At 47.6% G+C, this 16,338-nt stretch overlaps 33 non-coding genes across 33 annotated transcripts; all 33 read left to right on the forward strand.

Annotated features, from left to right (window-relative positions):
• The first annotated feature begins 1,670 nt into the window (after positions 1 to 1,670).
• Positions 1,671 to 1,743, forward strand: trnar-acg (transfer RNA arginine (anticodon ACG)). The gene has a single exon. It is a non-coding gene; the product is annotated as a tRNA-Arg (tRNA).
• Positions 1,744 to 2,314: 571 nt separating this feature from the next.
• On the forward strand, positions 2,315 to 2,386 carry trnah-gug (transfer RNA histidin (anticodon GUG)). Its single transcript has one exon. It is a non-coding gene; the product is annotated as a tRNA-His (tRNA).
• A 204-nt stretch (positions 2,387 to 2,590) lies between these two features.
• Positions 2,591 to 2,663, forward strand: trnac-aca (transfer RNA cysteine (anticodon ACA)). Its single transcript has one exon. It is a non-coding gene; the product is annotated as a tRNA-Cys (tRNA).
• A 270-nt stretch (positions 2,664 to 2,933) lies between these two features.
• trnah-gug (transfer RNA histidin (anticodon GUG)) lies at positions 2,934 to 3,005 on the forward strand. Its single transcript has one exon. It is a non-coding gene; the product is annotated as a tRNA-His (tRNA).
• Positions 3,006 to 3,448: 443 nt separating this feature from the next.
• trnar-acg (transfer RNA arginine (anticodon ACG)) lies at positions 3,449 to 3,521 on the forward strand. The gene has a single exon. It is a non-coding gene; the product is annotated as a tRNA-Arg (tRNA).
• A 571-nt stretch (positions 3,522 to 4,092) lies between these two features.
• Positions 4,093 to 4,164, forward strand: trnah-gug (transfer RNA histidin (anticodon GUG)). The gene has a single exon. It is a non-coding gene; the product is annotated as a tRNA-His (tRNA).
• A 204-nt stretch (positions 4,165 to 4,368) lies between these two features.
• Positions 4,369 to 4,441, forward strand: trnar-acg (transfer RNA arginine (anticodon ACG)). Its single transcript has one exon. It is a non-coding gene; the product is annotated as a tRNA-Arg (tRNA).
• A 286-nt stretch (positions 4,442 to 4,727) lies between these two features.
• Positions 4,728 to 4,799, forward strand: trnah-gug (transfer RNA histidin (anticodon GUG)). Its single transcript has one exon. It is a non-coding gene; the product is annotated as a tRNA-His (tRNA).
• Positions 4,800 to 5,242: 443 nt separating this feature from the next.
• On the forward strand, positions 5,243 to 5,315 carry trnar-acg (transfer RNA arginine (anticodon ACG)). Its single transcript has one exon. It is a non-coding gene; the product is annotated as a tRNA-Arg (tRNA).
• A 571-nt stretch (positions 5,316 to 5,886) lies between these two features.
• Positions 5,887 to 5,958, forward strand: trnah-gug (transfer RNA histidin (anticodon GUG)). Its single transcript has one exon. It is a non-coding gene; the product is annotated as a tRNA-His (tRNA).
• A 204-nt stretch (positions 5,959 to 6,162) lies between these two features.
• Positions 6,163 to 6,235, forward strand: trnar-acg (transfer RNA arginine (anticodon ACG)). The gene has a single exon. It is a non-coding gene; the product is annotated as a tRNA-Arg (tRNA).
• Positions 6,236 to 6,529: 294 nt separating this feature from the next.
• trnah-gug (transfer RNA histidin (anticodon GUG)) lies at positions 6,530 to 6,601 on the forward strand. The gene has a single exon. It is a non-coding gene; the product is annotated as a tRNA-His (tRNA).
• A 443-nt stretch (positions 6,602 to 7,044) lies between these two features.
• Positions 7,045 to 7,117, forward strand: trnar-acg (transfer RNA arginine (anticodon ACG)). Its single transcript has one exon. It is a non-coding gene; the product is annotated as a tRNA-Arg (tRNA).
• Positions 7,118 to 7,688: 571 nt separating this feature from the next.
• Positions 7,689 to 7,760, forward strand: trnah-gug (transfer RNA histidin (anticodon GUG)). The gene has a single exon. It is a non-coding gene; the product is annotated as a tRNA-His (tRNA).
• A 204-nt stretch (positions 7,761 to 7,964) lies between these two features.
• On the forward strand, positions 7,965 to 8,037 carry trnar-acg (transfer RNA arginine (anticodon ACG)). Its single transcript has one exon. It is a non-coding gene; the product is annotated as a tRNA-Arg (tRNA).
• Positions 8,038 to 8,323: 286 nt separating this feature from the next.
• Positions 8,324 to 8,395, forward strand: trnah-gug (transfer RNA histidin (anticodon GUG)). Its single transcript has one exon. It is a non-coding gene; the product is annotated as a tRNA-His (tRNA).
• A 443-nt stretch (positions 8,396 to 8,838) lies between these two features.
• trnar-acg (transfer RNA arginine (anticodon ACG)) lies at positions 8,839 to 8,911 on the forward strand. The gene has a single exon. It is a non-coding gene; the product is annotated as a tRNA-Arg (tRNA).
• Positions 8,912 to 9,482: 571 nt separating this feature from the next.
• trnah-gug (transfer RNA histidin (anticodon GUG)) lies at positions 9,483 to 9,554 on the forward strand. The gene has a single exon. It is a non-coding gene; the product is annotated as a tRNA-His (tRNA).
• Positions 9,555 to 9,758: 204 nt separating this feature from the next.
• On the forward strand, positions 9,759 to 9,831 carry trnar-acg (transfer RNA arginine (anticodon ACG)). Its single transcript has one exon. It is a non-coding gene; the product is annotated as a tRNA-Arg (tRNA).
• A 278-nt stretch (positions 9,832 to 10,109) lies between these two features.
• trnah-gug (transfer RNA histidin (anticodon GUG)) lies at positions 10,110 to 10,181 on the forward strand. Its single transcript has one exon. It is a non-coding gene; the product is annotated as a tRNA-His (tRNA).
• Positions 10,182 to 10,624: 443 nt separating this feature from the next.
• Positions 10,625 to 10,697, forward strand: trnar-acg (transfer RNA arginine (anticodon ACG)). The gene has a single exon. It is a non-coding gene; the product is annotated as a tRNA-Arg (tRNA).
• Positions 10,698 to 11,268: 571 nt separating this feature from the next.
• Positions 11,269 to 11,340, forward strand: trnah-gug (transfer RNA histidin (anticodon GUG)). Its single transcript has one exon. It is a non-coding gene; the product is annotated as a tRNA-His (tRNA).
• Positions 11,341 to 11,544: 204 nt separating this feature from the next.
• On the forward strand, positions 11,545 to 11,617 carry trnar-acg (transfer RNA arginine (anticodon ACG)). The gene has a single exon. It is a non-coding gene; the product is annotated as a tRNA-Arg (tRNA).
• Positions 11,618 to 11,903: 286 nt separating this feature from the next.
• trnah-gug (transfer RNA histidin (anticodon GUG)) lies at positions 11,904 to 11,975 on the forward strand. The gene has a single exon. It is a non-coding gene; the product is annotated as a tRNA-His (tRNA).
• A 443-nt stretch (positions 11,976 to 12,418) lies between these two features.
• Positions 12,419 to 12,491, forward strand: trnar-acg (transfer RNA arginine (anticodon ACG)). The gene has a single exon. It is a non-coding gene; the product is annotated as a tRNA-Arg (tRNA).
• Positions 12,492 to 13,062: 571 nt separating this feature from the next.
• trnah-gug (transfer RNA histidin (anticodon GUG)) lies at positions 13,063 to 13,134 on the forward strand. Its single transcript has one exon. It is a non-coding gene; the product is annotated as a tRNA-His (tRNA).
• A 204-nt stretch (positions 13,135 to 13,338) lies between these two features.
• Positions 13,339 to 13,411, forward strand: trnar-acg (transfer RNA arginine (anticodon ACG)). The gene has a single exon. It is a non-coding gene; the product is annotated as a tRNA-Arg (tRNA).
• Positions 13,412 to 13,697: 286 nt separating this feature from the next.
• On the forward strand, positions 13,698 to 13,769 carry trnah-gug (transfer RNA histidin (anticodon GUG)). The gene has a single exon. It is a non-coding gene; the product is annotated as a tRNA-His (tRNA).
• Positions 13,770 to 14,212: 443 nt separating this feature from the next.
• Positions 14,213 to 14,285, forward strand: trnar-acg (transfer RNA arginine (anticodon ACG)). Its single transcript has one exon. It is a non-coding gene; the product is annotated as a tRNA-Arg (tRNA).
• A 571-nt stretch (positions 14,286 to 14,856) lies between these two features.
• On the forward strand, positions 14,857 to 14,928 carry trnah-gug (transfer RNA histidin (anticodon GUG)). The gene has a single exon. It is a non-coding gene; the product is annotated as a tRNA-His (tRNA).
• A 204-nt stretch (positions 14,929 to 15,132) lies between these two features.
• trnar-acg (transfer RNA arginine (anticodon ACG)) lies at positions 15,133 to 15,205 on the forward strand. Its single transcript has one exon. It is a non-coding gene; the product is annotated as a tRNA-Arg (tRNA).
• Positions 15,206 to 15,491: 286 nt separating this feature from the next.
• On the forward strand, positions 15,492 to 15,563 carry trnah-gug (transfer RNA histidin (anticodon GUG)). Its single transcript has one exon. It is a non-coding gene; the product is annotated as a tRNA-His (tRNA).
• Positions 15,564 to 16,006: 443 nt separating this feature from the next.
• On the forward strand, positions 16,007 to 16,079 carry trnar-acg (transfer RNA arginine (anticodon ACG)). The gene has a single exon. It is a non-coding gene; the product is annotated as a tRNA-Arg (tRNA).
• The last annotated feature ends 259 nt before the right edge of the window (positions 16,080 to 16,338 follow it).

Consider the following 16,338-nt stretch of genomic DNA (forward strand, 5'->3'; position numbering starts at 1 on the left):
CCCTACTTCATCTAAAGTAATACTTATTAGAAAACTCAGTTGAAACTCTGTCCTTTATTGAAATGGCGATGATGAAGTATAGCAGCTAGCTTGCTGAGGAGTCTAGCAAGCTAACTTATGACAAGAAATGATCAGACTAATGTTATAGCCTATCGTTCACTTGATCAGTCGCTACTTAAGATTGTCATCAGCAGATGTAACATTATGTAATATCAGTATTGTACAGATTACAGATGTCTCGTCTAGTTAGCTAGATAACCAACTTCTTGCCTCAACATGATGCTACTGTAACCTGTTGAGGCAAACTAATCTGATATGACCGGGGTTTTTGTTTGTTTGTTTGTTTGTTTTTTTTACAGTAGCAATGTCTGAGTCCCTGGAGGAAATGTGTGCAATGGTCAATGTGTCATATGAGGAGGCAAACAAGGCAAGGCCAGTTATAGACATAACTTTTTCTTTTTGTATGTTATTAGGTACAACATCAATGGGACGTTGGACTTCAGCACTCGGATAACTGGACTCCATTGCCAAAGCACCAGCTCCGACACACCACCTCAGATACACTTACAGTTACACCACTCTACACAGAGAGCCAGAAGATCAAGGAGATGAAATACAAACACCTCCAAGACCTCAAGGAGGTCATACTGAAAGACTTCCACAGCTTCTATGACAATCTGAAACACACACACACTCAGTCACTCACATGCAGGTATGTACACAAACACATAAAGTGATAGACTGTTAATAAATTGTTGATAATTGTTGACTGTTGATAAATTGTTGTGGATAGATAGAATATAAACTTACCTGACATACTCACCTGATATAGCTGTGAACACAAAACGGGTAAACACTACCTGAAATATACCTGATATAGTTTTCACAGCTATATCAGGTAAGTGTAAACCCGTTTTGTTTTCACAGCTATATCAGGTAAGTATTTCAGGTACCTGACATACTTACCTGATACAGCTGTGAAAACAAACAAGTATACACTTAGAATTGAACTCTAAAACATTAGGAAACACATACACACATTCAGTCACTGACATGCCGTTATCTACACACACAGACACACACACAGACACACAAAGTGACAGATAAATTGTTAATGTTCATTGGTTGTTATTGTTAGTGCAGCATCACTTAATTTTATGATGGACTACCTGTTTTTTTTATATCTATTTATGTATTATTAATGTATTTATTTTTTATTATTATTGCATTTATTTATTTATTGTTAGTGTGCCATTGTTATAATGCACCTGTGAGTATTGTGTTGGAAATTAACTAGTATTGTTCTTAATAGTCTTGCATTCAGTATGTACCCCCTCCAGTAGCCTATTGCCTATTGCAGTGCTTCTCAATGCTGGTGCTGGAGTACCACAGCCCTGCTGGTTTTCTATTTTACCTGGTAGTTGATACACCTGGTGTCCCAGGTCATTCGGCCCTGATTACACCAGGTGAATGTAATTAACTACCAGGTAAAACAGAAAACCAGCAGGGTTGTGGTACTCCAGCACCAGGATTGAGAAGCACCGGCCTATCGGACCCAACGATTAGACCAACATTCCTCCGCGAGAGCTGTATGAATCGCAACAGAAAACCAGACGGCTGCACGCGATGTTGGGGAGGTGTGAGTGCGATCCCTTCCGATGTGGCGTAAGGGGCTAGTGGCGCAATGGATAATGCGTCTGACTACGGATCAGAAGATTCCAGGTTCGACTCCTGGCTAGCTCGTTGTTAGCTTAGACAGCTAACAAATTCCAACTGTTTGTCTCCCTTTCCCCCTCTCTCTCTGCGAGCCCACCTTTAAATGCTAATTTAGAATCTTGGCTAGAAAAAAAACAAGTGATGTTTGCCTGTCCTTTCACGGTCTGGCGGAATGGACCAGCAGCTACAATTTTCTCTCCTTCATAATCTTCGACATTTAGCTTGGAATATCTCTTTTATTAGTGTCACGCCTTTGCACAGTAGTTCATGGCAACCGACTCGGCTGGCGCTTGCTTGCAAAACACTTGGAAGCTGTGCATGGTTATGGGCCGGAGGAATAAGGCCAAAAGAGAAGACAAGTGCTTGCATAAAAGCGACTCGTTCATTTCAGTGAGTACACTGAATTCACATAGTTTAAAAACTCCCAAAATGTTTACCCTCAGCGCTGTGATAGATGCTAAAGCTTGAATTTGCAACATTTAAAAAAGACAAAGAAACAGCAAGATTAAATGAAGAGAAAAGGAGTTTTTGAACGGTAGACCCTACCTTGATGTTGAAAGGTCCTCGCTCGAAACCCGTGCCTTTGTAGAGCTGGCTTGCCGTGATCGTATAGTGGTTAGTACTCTGCGTTGTGGCCGCAGCAACCCCGGTTCGAATCCGGGTCACGGCATTGCTCCGGTGGTCAGATGCGCCTCCGTGGTCTTTTAAAGAGACCAGCCGTACACTCCTTTTATCGAACAATGCTGTAAATTGACCGTTGGATCCAATGATTAGACCAACCTTCCTCCACGCAGTATAACTCATAACACAAAACCAGACGGCTGCACGCAATGTTGAAGAGGTGTAAATGTGATCGCTACATGGGTAGCGCGAGGGGCTAGTGGCGCAATGGATAACGCGTCTGACTACAAATCAGAAGATTCCAGGTTCGACTCCTGGCTAGCTCGTCGATAGCTGCGACAGCCTACAAACTGCTGCTGCTTCTCTGCCTCCCCTCTCCCTCTCTCTGAGTGCCCGCCTTTAACTGCTAATTTAGAGCTCGGCTTAAAAGAGAAAGACAAACCATACGTACCTGTCGCTTCAAAATCTGCTGAAAGGGACCAGCAGCTGCAATTTTCTCTCCCTCAAAATCTTCAACCTTTGATCTGGTGGCAAAATGGCATACCTTGGTTTTAAAAGACCCTTGCCCAGAAGCAACAGGACAGGGAAGCTGACTTGCCGTGATCGTATAGTGGTTAGTACTCTGCGTTGTGGCCGCAGCAACCCCGGTTCGAATCCGGGTCACGGCACAGCTTGCGTCGTCAGACCTATACCCCTGCGCTTTTACTGAGGCCTGCTTTAGAATCCTTTTCTGAACAAAGCAGTGAATGGGCCGTACTTACCCATTTTCTTCTGTGTGAAGAGGATACTGGCCTATTGCAGTGCTTCTCAATGCTGGTGCTGGAGTACCACAGCCCTGCTGGTTTTCTATTTTACCTGGTAGTTGATACACCTGGTGTCCCAGGTCATTCGGCCCTGATTACACCAGGTGAATGTAATTAACTACCAGGTAAAACAGAAAACCAGCAGGGTTGTGGTACTCCAGCACCAGGATTGAGAAGCACCGGCCTATCGGATCCAACGATTAGACCAACATTCCTCCGCGAGAGCTGTATGAATCGCAACAGAAAACCAGACGGCTGCACGCGATGTTGGGGAGGTGTGAGTGCGATCCCTTCCGATGTGGCGTAAGGGGCTAGTGGCGCAATGGATAACGCGTCTGACTACGGATCAGAAGATTCCAGGTTCGACTCCTGGCTAGCTCGTTGTTAGCTTAGACAGCTAACAAATTCCAACTGTTTGTCTCCCTTTCCCCCTCTCTCTCTGCGAGCCCACCTTTAAATGCTAATTTAGAATCTTGGCTAGAAAAAAAACAAGTGATGTTTGCCTGTCCTTTCACGGTCTGGCGGAATGGACCAGCAGCTACAATTTTCTCTCCTTCATAATCTTCGACATTTAGCTTGGAATATCTCTTTTATTAGTGTCACGCCTTTGCACAGTAGTTCATGGCAACCGACTCGGCTGGCGCTTGCTTGCAAAACACTTGGAAGCTGTGCATGGTTATGGGCCGGAGGAATAAGGCCAAAAGAGAAGACAAGTGCTTGCATAAAAGCGACTCGTTCATTTCAGTGAGTACACTGAATTCACATAGTTTAAAAACTCCCAAAATGTTTACCCTCAGCGCTGTGATAGATGCTAAAGCTTGAATTTGCAACATTTAAAAAAGACAAAGAAACAGCAAGATTAAATGAAGAGAAAAGGAGTTTTTGAACGGTAGACCCTACCTTGATGTTGAAAGGTCCTCGCTCGAAACCCGTGCCTTTGTAGAGCTGGCTTGCCGTGATCGTATAGTGGTTAGTACTCTGCGTTGTGGCCGCAGCAACCCCGGTTCGAATCCGGGTCACGGCATTGCTCCGGTGGTCAGATGCGCCTCCGTGGTCTTTTAAAGAGACCAGCCGTACACTCCTTTTATCGAACAATGCTGTAAATTGACCGTTGGATCCAATGATTAGACCAACCTTCCTCCACGCAGTATAACTCATAACACAAAACCAGACGGCTGCACGCAATGTTGAAGAGGTGTAAATGTGATCGCTACATGGGTAGCGCGAGGGGCTAGTGGCGCAATGGATAACGCGTCTGACTACGAATCAGAAGATTCCAGGTTCGACTCCTGGCTAGCTCGTCGATAGCTGCGACAGCCTACAAACTGCTGCTGCTTCTCTGCCCCCCCTCTCCCCCTCTCCCCCTCTCCCTCTCTCTGAGTGCCCGCCTTTAACTGCTAATTTAGAGCTCGGCTTAAAAGAGAAAGACAAACCATACGTACCTGTCGCTTCAAAATCTGCTGAAAGGGACCAGCAGCTGCAATTTTCTCTCCCTCAAAATCTTCAACCTTTGATCTGGTGGCAAAATGGCATACCTTGGTTTTAAAAGACCCTTGCCCAGAAGCAACAGGACAGGGAAGCTGACTTGCCGTGATCGTATAGTGGTTAGTACTCTGCGTTGTGGCCGCAGCAACCCCGGTTCGAATCCGGGTCACGGCACAGCTTGCGTCGTCAGACCTATACCCCTGCGCTTTTACTGAGGCCTGCTTTAGAATCCTTTTCTGAACAAAGCAGTGAATGGGCCGTACTTACCCATTTTCTTCTGTGTGAAGAGGATACTGGCCTATTGCAGTGCTTCTCAATGCTGGTGCTGGAGTACCACAGCCCTGCTGGTTTTCTATTTTACCTGGTAGTTGATACACCTGGTGTCCCAGGTCATTCGGCCCTGATTACACCAGGTGAATGTAATTAACTACCAGGTAAAACAGAAAACCAGCAGGGTTGTGGTACTCCAGCACCAGGATTGAGAAGCACCGGCCTATCGGATCCAACGATTAGACCAACATTCCTCCGCGAGAGCTGTATGAATCGCAACAGAAAACCAGACGGCTGCACGCGATGTTGGGGAGGTGTGAGTGCGATCCCTTCCGATGTGGCGTAAGGGGCTAGTGGCGCAATGGATAACGCGTCTGACTACGGATCAGAAGATTCCAGGTTCGACTCCTGGCTAGCTCGTTGTTAGCTTAGACAGCTAACAAATTCCAACTGTTTGTCTCCCTTTCCCCCTCTCTCTCTGCGAGCCCACCTTTAAATGCTAATTTAGAATCTTGGCTAGAAAAAAAACAAGTGATGTTTGCCTGTCCTTTCACGGTCTGGCGGAATGGACCAGCAGCTACAATTTTCTCTCCTTCATAATCTTCGACATTTAGCTTGGAATATCTCTTTTATTAGTGTCACGCCTTTGCACAGTAGTTCATGGCAACCGACTCGGCTGGCGCTTGCTTGCAAAACACTTGGAAGCTGTGCATGGTTATGGGCCGGAGGAATAAGGCCAAAAGAGAAGACAAGTGCTTGCATAAAAGCGACTCGTTCATTTCAGTGAGTACACTGAATTCACATAGTTTAAAAACTCCCAAAATGTTTACCCTCAGCGCTGTGATAGATGCTAAAGCTTGAATTTGCAACATTTAAAAAAGACAAAGAAACAGCAAGATTAAATGAAGAGAAAAGGAGTTTTTGAACGGTAGACCCTACCTTGATGTTGAAAGGTCCTCGCTCGAAACCCGTGCCTTTGTAGAGCTGGCTTGCCGTGATCGTATAGTGGTTAGTACTCTGCGTTGTGGCCGCAGCAACCCCGGTTCGAATCCGGGTCACGGCATTGCTCCGGTGGTCAGATGCGCCTCCGTGGTCTTTTAAAGAGACCAGCCGTACACTCCTTTTATCGAACAATGCTGTAAATTGACCGTTGGATCCAATGATTAGACCAACCTTCCTCCACGCAGTATAACTCATAACACAAAACCAGACGGCTGCACGCAATGTTGAAGAGGTGTAAATGTGATCGCTACATGGGTAGCGCGAGGGGCTAGTGGCGCAATGGATAACGCGTCTGACTACGAATCAGAAGATTCCAGGTTCGACTCCTGGCTAGCTCGTCGATAGCTGCGACAGCCTACAAACTGCTGCTGCTTCTCTGCCTCCCCTCTCCCCCTCTCCCCCTCTCCCCCTCTCCCTCTCTCTGAGTGCCCGCCTTTAACTGCTAATTTAGAGCTCGGCTTAAAAGAGAAAGACAAACCATACGTACCTGTCGCTTCAAAATCTGCTGAAAGGGACCAGCAGCTGCAATTTTCTCTCCCTCAAAATCTTCAACCTTTGATCTGGTGGCAAAATGGCATACCTTGGTTTTAAAAGACCCTTGCCCAGAAGCAACAGGACAGGGAAGCTGACTTGCCGTGATCGTATAGTGGTTAGTACTCTGCGTTGTGGCCGCAGCAACCCCGGTTCGAATCCGGGTCACGGCACAGCTTGCGTCGTCAGACCTATACCCCTGCGCTTTTACTGAGGCCTGCTTTAGAATCCTTTTCTGAACAAAGCAGTGAATGGGCCGTACTTACCCATTTTCTTCTGTGTGAAGAGGATACTGGCCTATTGCAGTGCTTCTCAATGCTGGTGCTGGAGTACCACAGCCCTGCTGGTTTTCTATTTTACCTGGTAGTTGATACACCTGGCGTCCCAGGTCATTCGGCCCTGATTACACCAGGTGAATGTAATTAACTACCAGGTAAAACAGAAAACCAGCAGGGTTGTGGTACTCCAGCACCAGGATTGAGAAGCACCGGCCTATCGGATCCAACGATTAGACCAACATTCCTCCGCGAGAGCTGTATGAATCGCAACAGAAAACCAGACGGCTGCACGCGATGTTGGGGAGGTGTGAGTGCGATCCCTTCCGATGTGGCGTAAGGGGCTAGTGGCGCAATGGATAACGCGTCTGACTACGGATCAGAAGATTCCAGGTTCGACTCCTGGCTAGCTCGTTGTTAGCTTAGGCAGCTAACAAATTCCAACTGTTTGTCTCCCTTTCCCACTCTCTCTCTGCGAGCCCACCTTTAAATGCTAATTTAGAATCTTGGCTAGAAAAAAAACAAGTGATGTTTGCCTGTCCTTTCACGGTCTGGCGGAATGGACCAGCAGCTACAATTTTCTCTCCTTCATAATCTTCGACATTTAGCTTGGAATATCTCTTTTATTAGTGTCACGCCTTTGCACAGTAGTTCATGGCAACCGACTCGGCTGGCGCTTGCTTGCAAAACACTTGGAAGCTGTGCATGGTTATGGGCCGGAGGAATAAGGCCAAAAGAGAAGACAAGTGCTTGCATAAAAGCGACTCGTTCATTTCAGTGAGTACACTGAATTCACATAGTTTAAAAACTCCCAAAATGTTTACCCTCAGCGCTGTGATAGATGCTAAAGCTTGAATTTGCAACATTTAAAAAAGACAAAGAAACAGCAAGATTAAATGAAGAGAAAAGGAGTTTTTGAACGGTAGACCCTACCTTGATGTTGAAAGGTCCTCGCTCGAAACCCGTGCCTTTGTAGAGCTGGCTTGCCGTGATCGTATAGTGGTTAGTACTCTGCGTTGTGGCCGCAGCAACCCCGGTTCGAATCCGGGTCACGGCATTGCTCCGGTGGTCAGATGCGCCTCCGTGGTCTTTTAAAGAGACCAGCCGTACACTCCTTTTATCGAACAATGCTGTAAATTGACCGTTGGATCCAATGATTAGACCAACCTTCCTCCACGCAGTATAACTCATAACACAAAACCAGACGGCTGCACGCAATGTTGAAGAGGTGTAAATGTGATCGCTACATGGGTAGCGCGAGGGGCTAGTGGCGCAATGGATAACGCGTCTGACTACGAATCAGAAGATTCCAGGTTCGACTCCTGGTTAGCTCGTCGATAGCTGCGACAGCCTACAAACTGCTGCTGCTTCTCTGCCTCCCCTCTCCCCCTCTCCCCCTCTCCCTCTCTCTGAGTGCCCGCCTTTAACTGCTAATTTAGAGCTCGGCTTAAAAGAGAAAGACAAACCATACGTACCTGTCGCTTCAAAATCTGCTGAAAGGGACCAGCAGCTGCAATTTTCTCTCCCTCAAAATCTTCAACCTTTGATCTGGTGGCAAAATGGCATACCTTGGTTTTAAAAGACCCTTGCCCAGAAGCAACAGGACAGGGAAGCTGACTTGCCGTGATCGTATAGTGGTTAGTACTCTGCGTTGTGGCCGCAGCAACCCCGGTTCGAATCCGGGTCACGGCACAGCTTGCGTCGTCAGACCTATACCCCTGCGCTTTTACTGAGGCCTGCTTTAGAATCCTTTTCTGAACAAAGCAGTGAATGGGCCGTACTTACCCATTTTCTTCTGTGTGAAGAGGATACTGGCCTATTGCAGTGCTTCTCAATGCTGGTGCTGGAGTACCACAGCCCTGCTGGTTTTCTATTTTACCTGGTAGTTGATACACCTGGCGTCCCAGGTCATTCGGCCCTGATTACACCAGGTGAATGTAATTAACTACCAGGTAAAACAGAAAACCAGCAGGGTTGTGGTACTCCAGCACCAGGATTGAGAAGCACCGGCCTATCGGATCCAACGATTAGACCAACATTCCTCCGCGAGAGCTGTATGAATCGCAACAGAAAACCAGACGGCTGCACGCGATGTTGGGGAGGTGTGAGTGCGATCCCTTCCGATGTGGCGTAAGGGGCTAGTGGCGCAATGGATAACGCGTCTGACTACGGATCAGAAGATTCCAGGTTCGACTCCTGGCTAGCTCGTTGTTAGCTTAGACAGCTAACAAATTCCAACTGTTTGTCTCCCTTTCCCCCTCTCTCTCTGCGAGCCCACCTTTAAATGCTAATTTAGAATCTTGGCTAGAAAAAAAACAAGTGATGTTTGCCTGTCCTTTCACGGTCTGGCGGAATGGACCAGCAGCTACAATTTTCTCTCCTTCATAATCTTCGACATTTAGCTTGGAATATCTCTTTTATTAGTGTCACGCCTTTGCACAGTAGTTCATGGCAACCGACTCGGCTGGCGCTTGCTTGCAAAACACTTGGAAGCTGTGCATGGTTATGGGCCGGAGGAATAAGGCCAAAAGAGAAGACAAGTGCTTGCATAAAAGCGACTCGTTCATTTCAGTGAGTACACTGAATTCACATAGTTTAAAAACTCCCAAAATGTTTACCCTCAGCGCTGTGATAGATGCTAAAGCTTGAATTTGCAACATTTAAAAAAGACAAAGAAACAGCAAGATTAAATGAAGAGAAAAGGAGTTTTTGAACGGTAGACCCTACCTTGATGTTGAAAGGTCCTCGCTCGAAACCCGTGCCTTTGTAGAGCTGGCTTGCCGTGATCGTATAGTGGTTAGTACTCTGCGTTGTGGCCGCAGCAACCCCGGTTCGAATCCGGGTCACGGCATTGCTCCGGTGGTCAGATGCGCCTCCGTGGTCTTTTAAAGAGACCAGCCGTACACTCCTTTTATCGAACAATGCTGTAAATTGACCGTTGGATCCAATGATTAGACCAACCTTCCTCCACGCAGTATAACTCATAACACAAAACCAGACGGCTGCACGCAATGTTGAAGAGGTGTAAATGTGATCGCTACATGGGTAGCGCGAGGGGCTAGTGGCGCAATGGATAACGCGTCTGACTACGAATCAGAAGATTCCAGGTTCGACTCCTGGCTAGCTCGTCGATAGCTGCGACAGCCTACAAACTGCTGCTGCTTCTCTGCCTCCCCTCTCCCCCTCTCCCTCTCTCTGAGTGCCCGCCTTTAACTGCTAATTTAGAGCTCGGCTTAAAAGAGAAAGACAAACCATACGTACCTGTCGCTTCAAAATCTGCTGAAAGGGACCAGCAGCTGCAATTTTCTCTCCCTCAAAATCTTCAACCTTTGATCTGGTGGCAAAATGGCATACCTTGGTTTTAAAAGACCCTTGCCCAGAAGCAACAGGACAGGGAAGCTGACTTGCCGTGATCGTATAGTGGTTAGTACTCTGCGTTGTGGCCGCAGCAACCCCGGTTCGAATCCGGGTCACGGCACAGCTTGCGTCGTCAGACCTATACCCCTGCGCTTTTACTGAGGCCTGCTTTAGAATCCTTTTCTGAACAAAGCAGTGAATGGGCCGTACTTACCCATTTTCTTCTGTGTGAAGAGGATACTGGCCTATTGCAGTGCTTCTCAATGCTGGTGCTGGAGTACCACAGCCCTGCTGGTTTTCTATTTTACCTGGTAGTTGATACACCTGGTGTCCCAGGTCATTCGGCCCTGATTACACCAGGTGAATGTAATTAACTACCAGGTAAAACAGAAAACCAGCAGGGTTGTGGTACTCCAGCACCAGGATTGAGAAGCACCGGCCTATCGGATCCAACGATTAGACCAACATTCCTCCGCGAGAGCTGTATGAATCGCAACAGAAAACCAGACGGCTGCACGCGATGTTGGGGAGGTGTGAGTGCGATCCCTTCCGATGTGGCGTAAGGGGCTAGTGGCGCAATGGATAACGCGTCTGACTACGGATCAGAAGATTCCAGGTTCGACTCCTGGCTAGCTCGTTGTTAGCTTAGGCAGCTAACAAATTCCAACTGTTTGTCTCCCTTTCCCACTCTCTCTCTGCGAGCCCACCTTTAAATGCTAATTTAGAATCTTGGCTAGAAAAAAAACAAGTGATGTTTGCCTGTCCTTTCACGGTCTGGCGGAATGGACCAGCAGCTACAATTTTCTCTCCTTCATAATCTTCGACATTTAGCTTGGAATATCTCTTTTATTAGTGTCACGCCTTTGCACAGTAGTTCATGGCAACCGACTCGGCTGGCGCTTGCTTGCAAAACACTTGGAAGCTGTGCATGGTTATGGGCCGGAGGAATAAGGCCAAAAGAGAAGACAAGTGCTTGCATAAAAGCGACTCGTTCATTTCAGTGAGTACACTGAATTCACATAGTTTAAAAACTCCCAAAATGTTTACCCTCAGCGCTGTGATAGATGCTAAAGCTTGAATTTGCAACATTTAAAAAAGACAAAGAAACAGCAAGATTAAATGAAGAGAAAAGGAGTTTTTGAACGGTAGACCCTACCTTGATGTTGAAAGGTCCTCGCTCGAAACCCGTGCCTTTGTAGAGCTGGCTTGCCGTGATCGTATAGTGGTTAGTACTCTGCGTTGTGGCCGCAGCAACCCCGGTTCGAATCCGGGTCACGGCATTGCTCCGGTGGTCAGATGCGCCTCCGTGGTCTTTTAAAGAGACCAGCCGTACACTCCTTTTATCGAACAATGCTGTAAATTGACCGTTGGATCCAATGATTAGACCAACCTTCCTCCACGCAGTATAACTCATAACACAAAACCAGACGGCTGCACGCAATGTTGAAGAGGTGTAAATGTGATCGCTACATGGGTAGCGCGAGGGGCTAGTGGCGCAATGGATAACGCGTCTGACTACGAATCAGAAGATTCCAGGTTCGACTCCTGGCTAGCTCGTCGATAGCTGCGACAGCCTACAAACTGCTGCTGCTTCTCTGCCTCCCCTCTCCCCCTCTCCCCCTCTCCCTCTCTCTGAGTGCCCGCCTTTAACTGCTAATTTAGAGCTCGGCTTAAAAGAGAAAGACAAACCATACGTACCTGTCGCTTCAAAATCTGCTGAAAGGGACCAGCAGCTGCAATTTTCTCTCCCTCAAAATCTTCAACCTTTGATCTGGTGGCAAAATGGCATACCTTGGTTTTAAAAGACCCTTGCCCAGAAGCAACAGGACAGGGAAGCTGACTTGCCGTGATCGTATAGTGGTTAGTACTCTGCGTTGTGGCCGCAGCAACCCCGGTTCGAATCCGGGTCACGGCACAGCTTGCGTCGTCAGACCTATACCCCTGCGCTTTTACTGAGGCCTGCTTTAGAATCCTTTTCTGAACAAAGCAGTGAATGGGCCGTACTTACCCATTTTCTTCTGTGTGAAGAGGATACTGGCCTATTGCAGTGCTTCTCAATGCTGGTGCTGGAGTACCACAGCCCTGCTGGTTTTCTATTTTACCTGGTAGTTGATACACCTGGTGTCCCAGGTCATTCGGCCCTGATTACACCAGGTGAATGTAATTAACTACCAGGTAAAACAGAAAACCAGCAGGGTTGTGGTACTCCAGCACCAGGATTGAGAAGCACCGGCCTATCGGATCCAACGATTAGACCAACATTCCTCCGCGAGAGCTGTATGAATCGCAACAGAAAACCAGACGGCTGCACGCGATGTTGGGGAGGTGTGAGTGCGATCCCTTCCGATGTGGCGTAAGGGGCTAGTGGCGCAATGGATAACGCGTCTGACTACGGATCAGAAGATTCCAGGTTCAACTCCTGGCTAGCTCGTTGTTAGCTTAGACAGCTAACAAATTCCAACTGTTTGTCTCCCTTTCCCCCTCTCTCTCTGCGAGCCCACCTTTAAATGCTAATTTAGAATCTTGGCTAGAAAAAAAACAAGTGATGTTTGCCTGTCCTTTCACGGTCTGGCGGAATGGACCAGCAGCTACAATTTTCTCTCCTTCATAATCTTCGACATTTAGCTTGGAATATCTCTTTTATTAGTGTCACGCCTTTGCACAGTAGTTCATGGCAACCGACTCGGCTGGCGCTTGCTTGCAAAACACTTGGAAGCTGTGCATGGTTATGGGCCGGAGGAATAAGGCCAAAAGAGAAGACAAGTGCTTGCATAAAAGCGACTCGTTCATTTCAGTGAGTACACTGAATTCACATAGTTTAAAAACTCCCAAAATGTTTACCCTCAGCGCTGTGATAGATGCTAAAGCTTGAATTTGCAACATTTAAAAAAGACAAAGAAACAGCAAGATTAAATGAAGAGAAAAGGAGTTTTTGAACGGTAGACCCTACCTTGATGTTGAAAGGTCCTCGCTCGAAACCCGTGCCTTTGTAGAGCTGGCTTGCCGTGATCGTATAGTGGTTAGTACTCTGCGTTGTGGCCGCAGCAACCCCGGTTCGAATCCGGGTCACGGCATTGCTCCGGTGGTCAGATGCGCCTCCGTGGTCTTTTAAAGAGACCAGCCGTACACTCCTTTTATCGAACAATGCTGTAAATTGACCGTTGGATCCAATGATTAGACCAACCTTCCTCCACGCAGTATAACTCATAACACAAAACCAGACGGCTGCACGCAATGTTGAAGAGGTGTAAATGTGATCGCTACATGGGTAGCGCGAGGGGCTAGTGGCGCAATGGATAACGCGTCTGACTACGAATCAGAAGATTCCAGGTTCGACTCCTGGCTAGCTTGTCGATAGCTGCGACAGCCTACAAACTGCTGCTGCTTCTCTGCCTCCCCTCTCCCCCTCTCCCCCTCTCCCTCTCTCTGAGTGCCCGCCTTTAACTGCTAATTTAGAGCTCGGCTTAAAAGAGAAAGACAAACCATACGTACCTGTCGCTTCAAAATCTGCTGAAAGGGACCAGCAGCTGCAATTTTCTCTCCCTCAAAATCTTCAACCTTTGATCTGGTGGCAAAATGGCATACCTTGGTTTTAAAAGACCCTTGCCCAGAAGCAACAGGACAGGGAAGCTGACTTGCCGTGATCGTATAGTGGTTAGTACTCTGCGTTGTGGCCGCAGCAACCCCGGTTCGAATCCGGGTCACGGCACAGCTTGCGTCGTCAGACCTATACCCCTGCGCTTTTACTGAGGCCTGCTTTAGAATCCTTTTCTGAACAAAGCAGTGAATGGGCCGTACTTACCCATTTTCTTCTGTGTGAAGAGGATACTGGCCTATTGCAGTGCTTCTCAATGCTGGTGCTGGAGTACCACAGCCCTGCTGGTTTTCTATTTTACCTGGTAGTTGATACACCTGGTGTCCCAGGTCATTCGGCCCTGATTACACCAGGTGAATGTAATTAACTACCAGGTAAAACAGAAAACCAGCAGGGTTGTGGTACTCCAGCACCAGGATTGAGAAGCACCGGCCTATCGGATCCAACGATTAGACCAACATTCCTCCGCGAGAGCTGTATGAATCGCAACAGAAAACCAGACGGCTGCACGCGATGTTGGGGAGGTGTGAGTGCGATCCCTTCCGATGTGGCGTAAGGGGCTAGTGGCGCAATGGATAACGCGTCTGACTACGGATCAGAAGATTCCAGGTTCGACTCCTGGCTAGCTCGTTGTTAGCTTAGGCAGCTAACAAATTCCAACTGTTTGTCTCCCTTTCCCACTCTCTCTCTGCGAGCCCACCTTTAAATGCTAATTTAGAATCTTGGCTAGAAAAAAAACAAGTGATGTTTGCCTGTCCTTTCACGGTCTGGCGGAATGGACCAGCAGCTACAATTTTCTCTCCTTCATAATCTTCGACATTTAGCTTGGAATATCTCTTTTATTAGTGTCACGCCTTTGCACAGTAGTTCATGGCAACCGACTCGGCTGGCGCTTGCTTGCAAAACACTTGGAAGCTGTGCATGGTTATGGGCCGGAGGAATAAGGCCAAAAGAGAAGACAAGTGCTTGCATAAAAGCGACTCGTTCATTTCAGTGAGTACACTGAATTCACATAGTTTAAAAACTCCCAAAATGTTTACCCTCAGCGCTGTGATAGATGCTAAAGCTTGAATTTGCAACATTTAAAAAAGACAAAGAAACAGCAAGATTAAATGAAGAGAAAAGGAGTTTTTGAACGGTAGACCCTACCTTGATGTTGAAAGGTCCTCGCTCGAAACCCGTGCCTTTGTAGAGCTGGCTTGCCGTGATCGTATAGTGGTTAGTACTCTGCGTTGTGGCCGCAGCAACCCCGGTTCGAATCCGGGTCACGGCATTGCTCCGGTGGTCAGATGCGCCTCCGTGGTCTTTTAAAGAGACCAGCCGTACACTCCTTTTATCGAACAATGCTGTAAATTGACCGTTGGATCCAATGATTAGACCAACCTTCCTCCACGCAGTATAACTCATAACACAAAACCAGACGGCTGCACGCAATGTTGAAGAGGTGTAAATGTGATCGCTACATGGGTAGCGCGAGGGGCTAGTGGCGCAATGGATAACGCGTCTGACTACGAATCAGAAGATTCCAGGTTCGACTCCTGGCTAGCTCGTCGATAGCTGCGACAGCCTACAAACTGCTGCTGCTTCTCTGCCTCCCCTCTCCCCCTCTCCCCCTCTCCCTCTCTCTGAGTGCCCGCCTTTAACTGCTAATTTAGAGCTCGGCTTAAAAGAGAAAGACAAACCATACGTACCTGTCGCTTCAAAATCTGCTGAAAGGGACCAGCAGCTGCAATTTTCTCTCCCTCAAAATCTTCAACCTTTGATCTGGTGGCAAAATGGCATACCTTGGTTTTAAAAGACCCTTGCCCAGAAGCAACAGGACAGGGAAGCTGACTTGCCGTGATCGTATAGTGGTTAGTACTCTGCGTTGTGGCCGCAGCAACCCCGGTTCGAATCCGGGTCACGGCACAGCTTGCGTCGTCAGACCTATACCCCTGCGCTTTTACTGAGGCCTGCTTTAGAATCCTTTTCTGAACAAAGCAGTGAATGGGCCGTACTTACCCATTTTCTTCTGTGTGAAGAGGATACTGGCCTATTGCAGTGCTTCTCAATGCTGGTGCTGGAGTACCACAGCCCTGCTGGTTTTCTATTTTACCTGGTAGTTGATACACCTGGTGTCCCAGGTCATTCGGCCCTGATTACACCAGGTGAATGTAATTAACTACCAGGTAAAACAGAAAACCAGCAGGGTTGTGGTACTCCAGCACCAGGATTGAGAAGCACCGGCCTATCGGATCCAACGATTAGACCAACATTCCTCCGCGAGAGCTGTATGAATCGCAACAGAAAACCAGACGGCTGCACGCGATGTTGGGGAGGTGTGAGTGCGATCCCTTCCGATGTGGCGTAAGGGGCTAGTGGCGCAATGGATAACGCGTCTGACTACGGATCAGAAGATTCCAGGTTCGACTCCTGGCTAGCTCGTTGTTAGCTTAGACAGCTAACAAATTCCAACTGTTTGTCTCCCTTTCCCCCTCTCTCTCTGCGAGCCCACCTTTAAATGCTAATTTAGAATCTTGGCTAGAAAAAAAACAAGTGATGTTTGCCTGTCCTTTCACGGTCTGGCGGAATGGACCAGCAGCTACAATTTTCTCTCCTTCATAATCTTCGACATTTAGCTTGGAATATCTCTTTTATTAGTGTCACGCCTTTGCACAGTAGTTCATGGCAACCGACTCGGCTG

This window comes from Centroberyx affinis, unplaced genomic scaffold (assembly GCF_046629955.1).
Source record: "Centroberyx affinis isolate AG114_WGS23_722 - 3 ecotype Tasmania unplaced genomic scaffold, CSIRO-AGI_Caff_v1 ptg004677l_1, whole genome shotgun sequence".
Lineage (NCBI taxonomy): Eukaryota > Metazoa > Chordata > Actinopteri > Beryciformes > Berycidae > Centroberyx > Centroberyx affinis.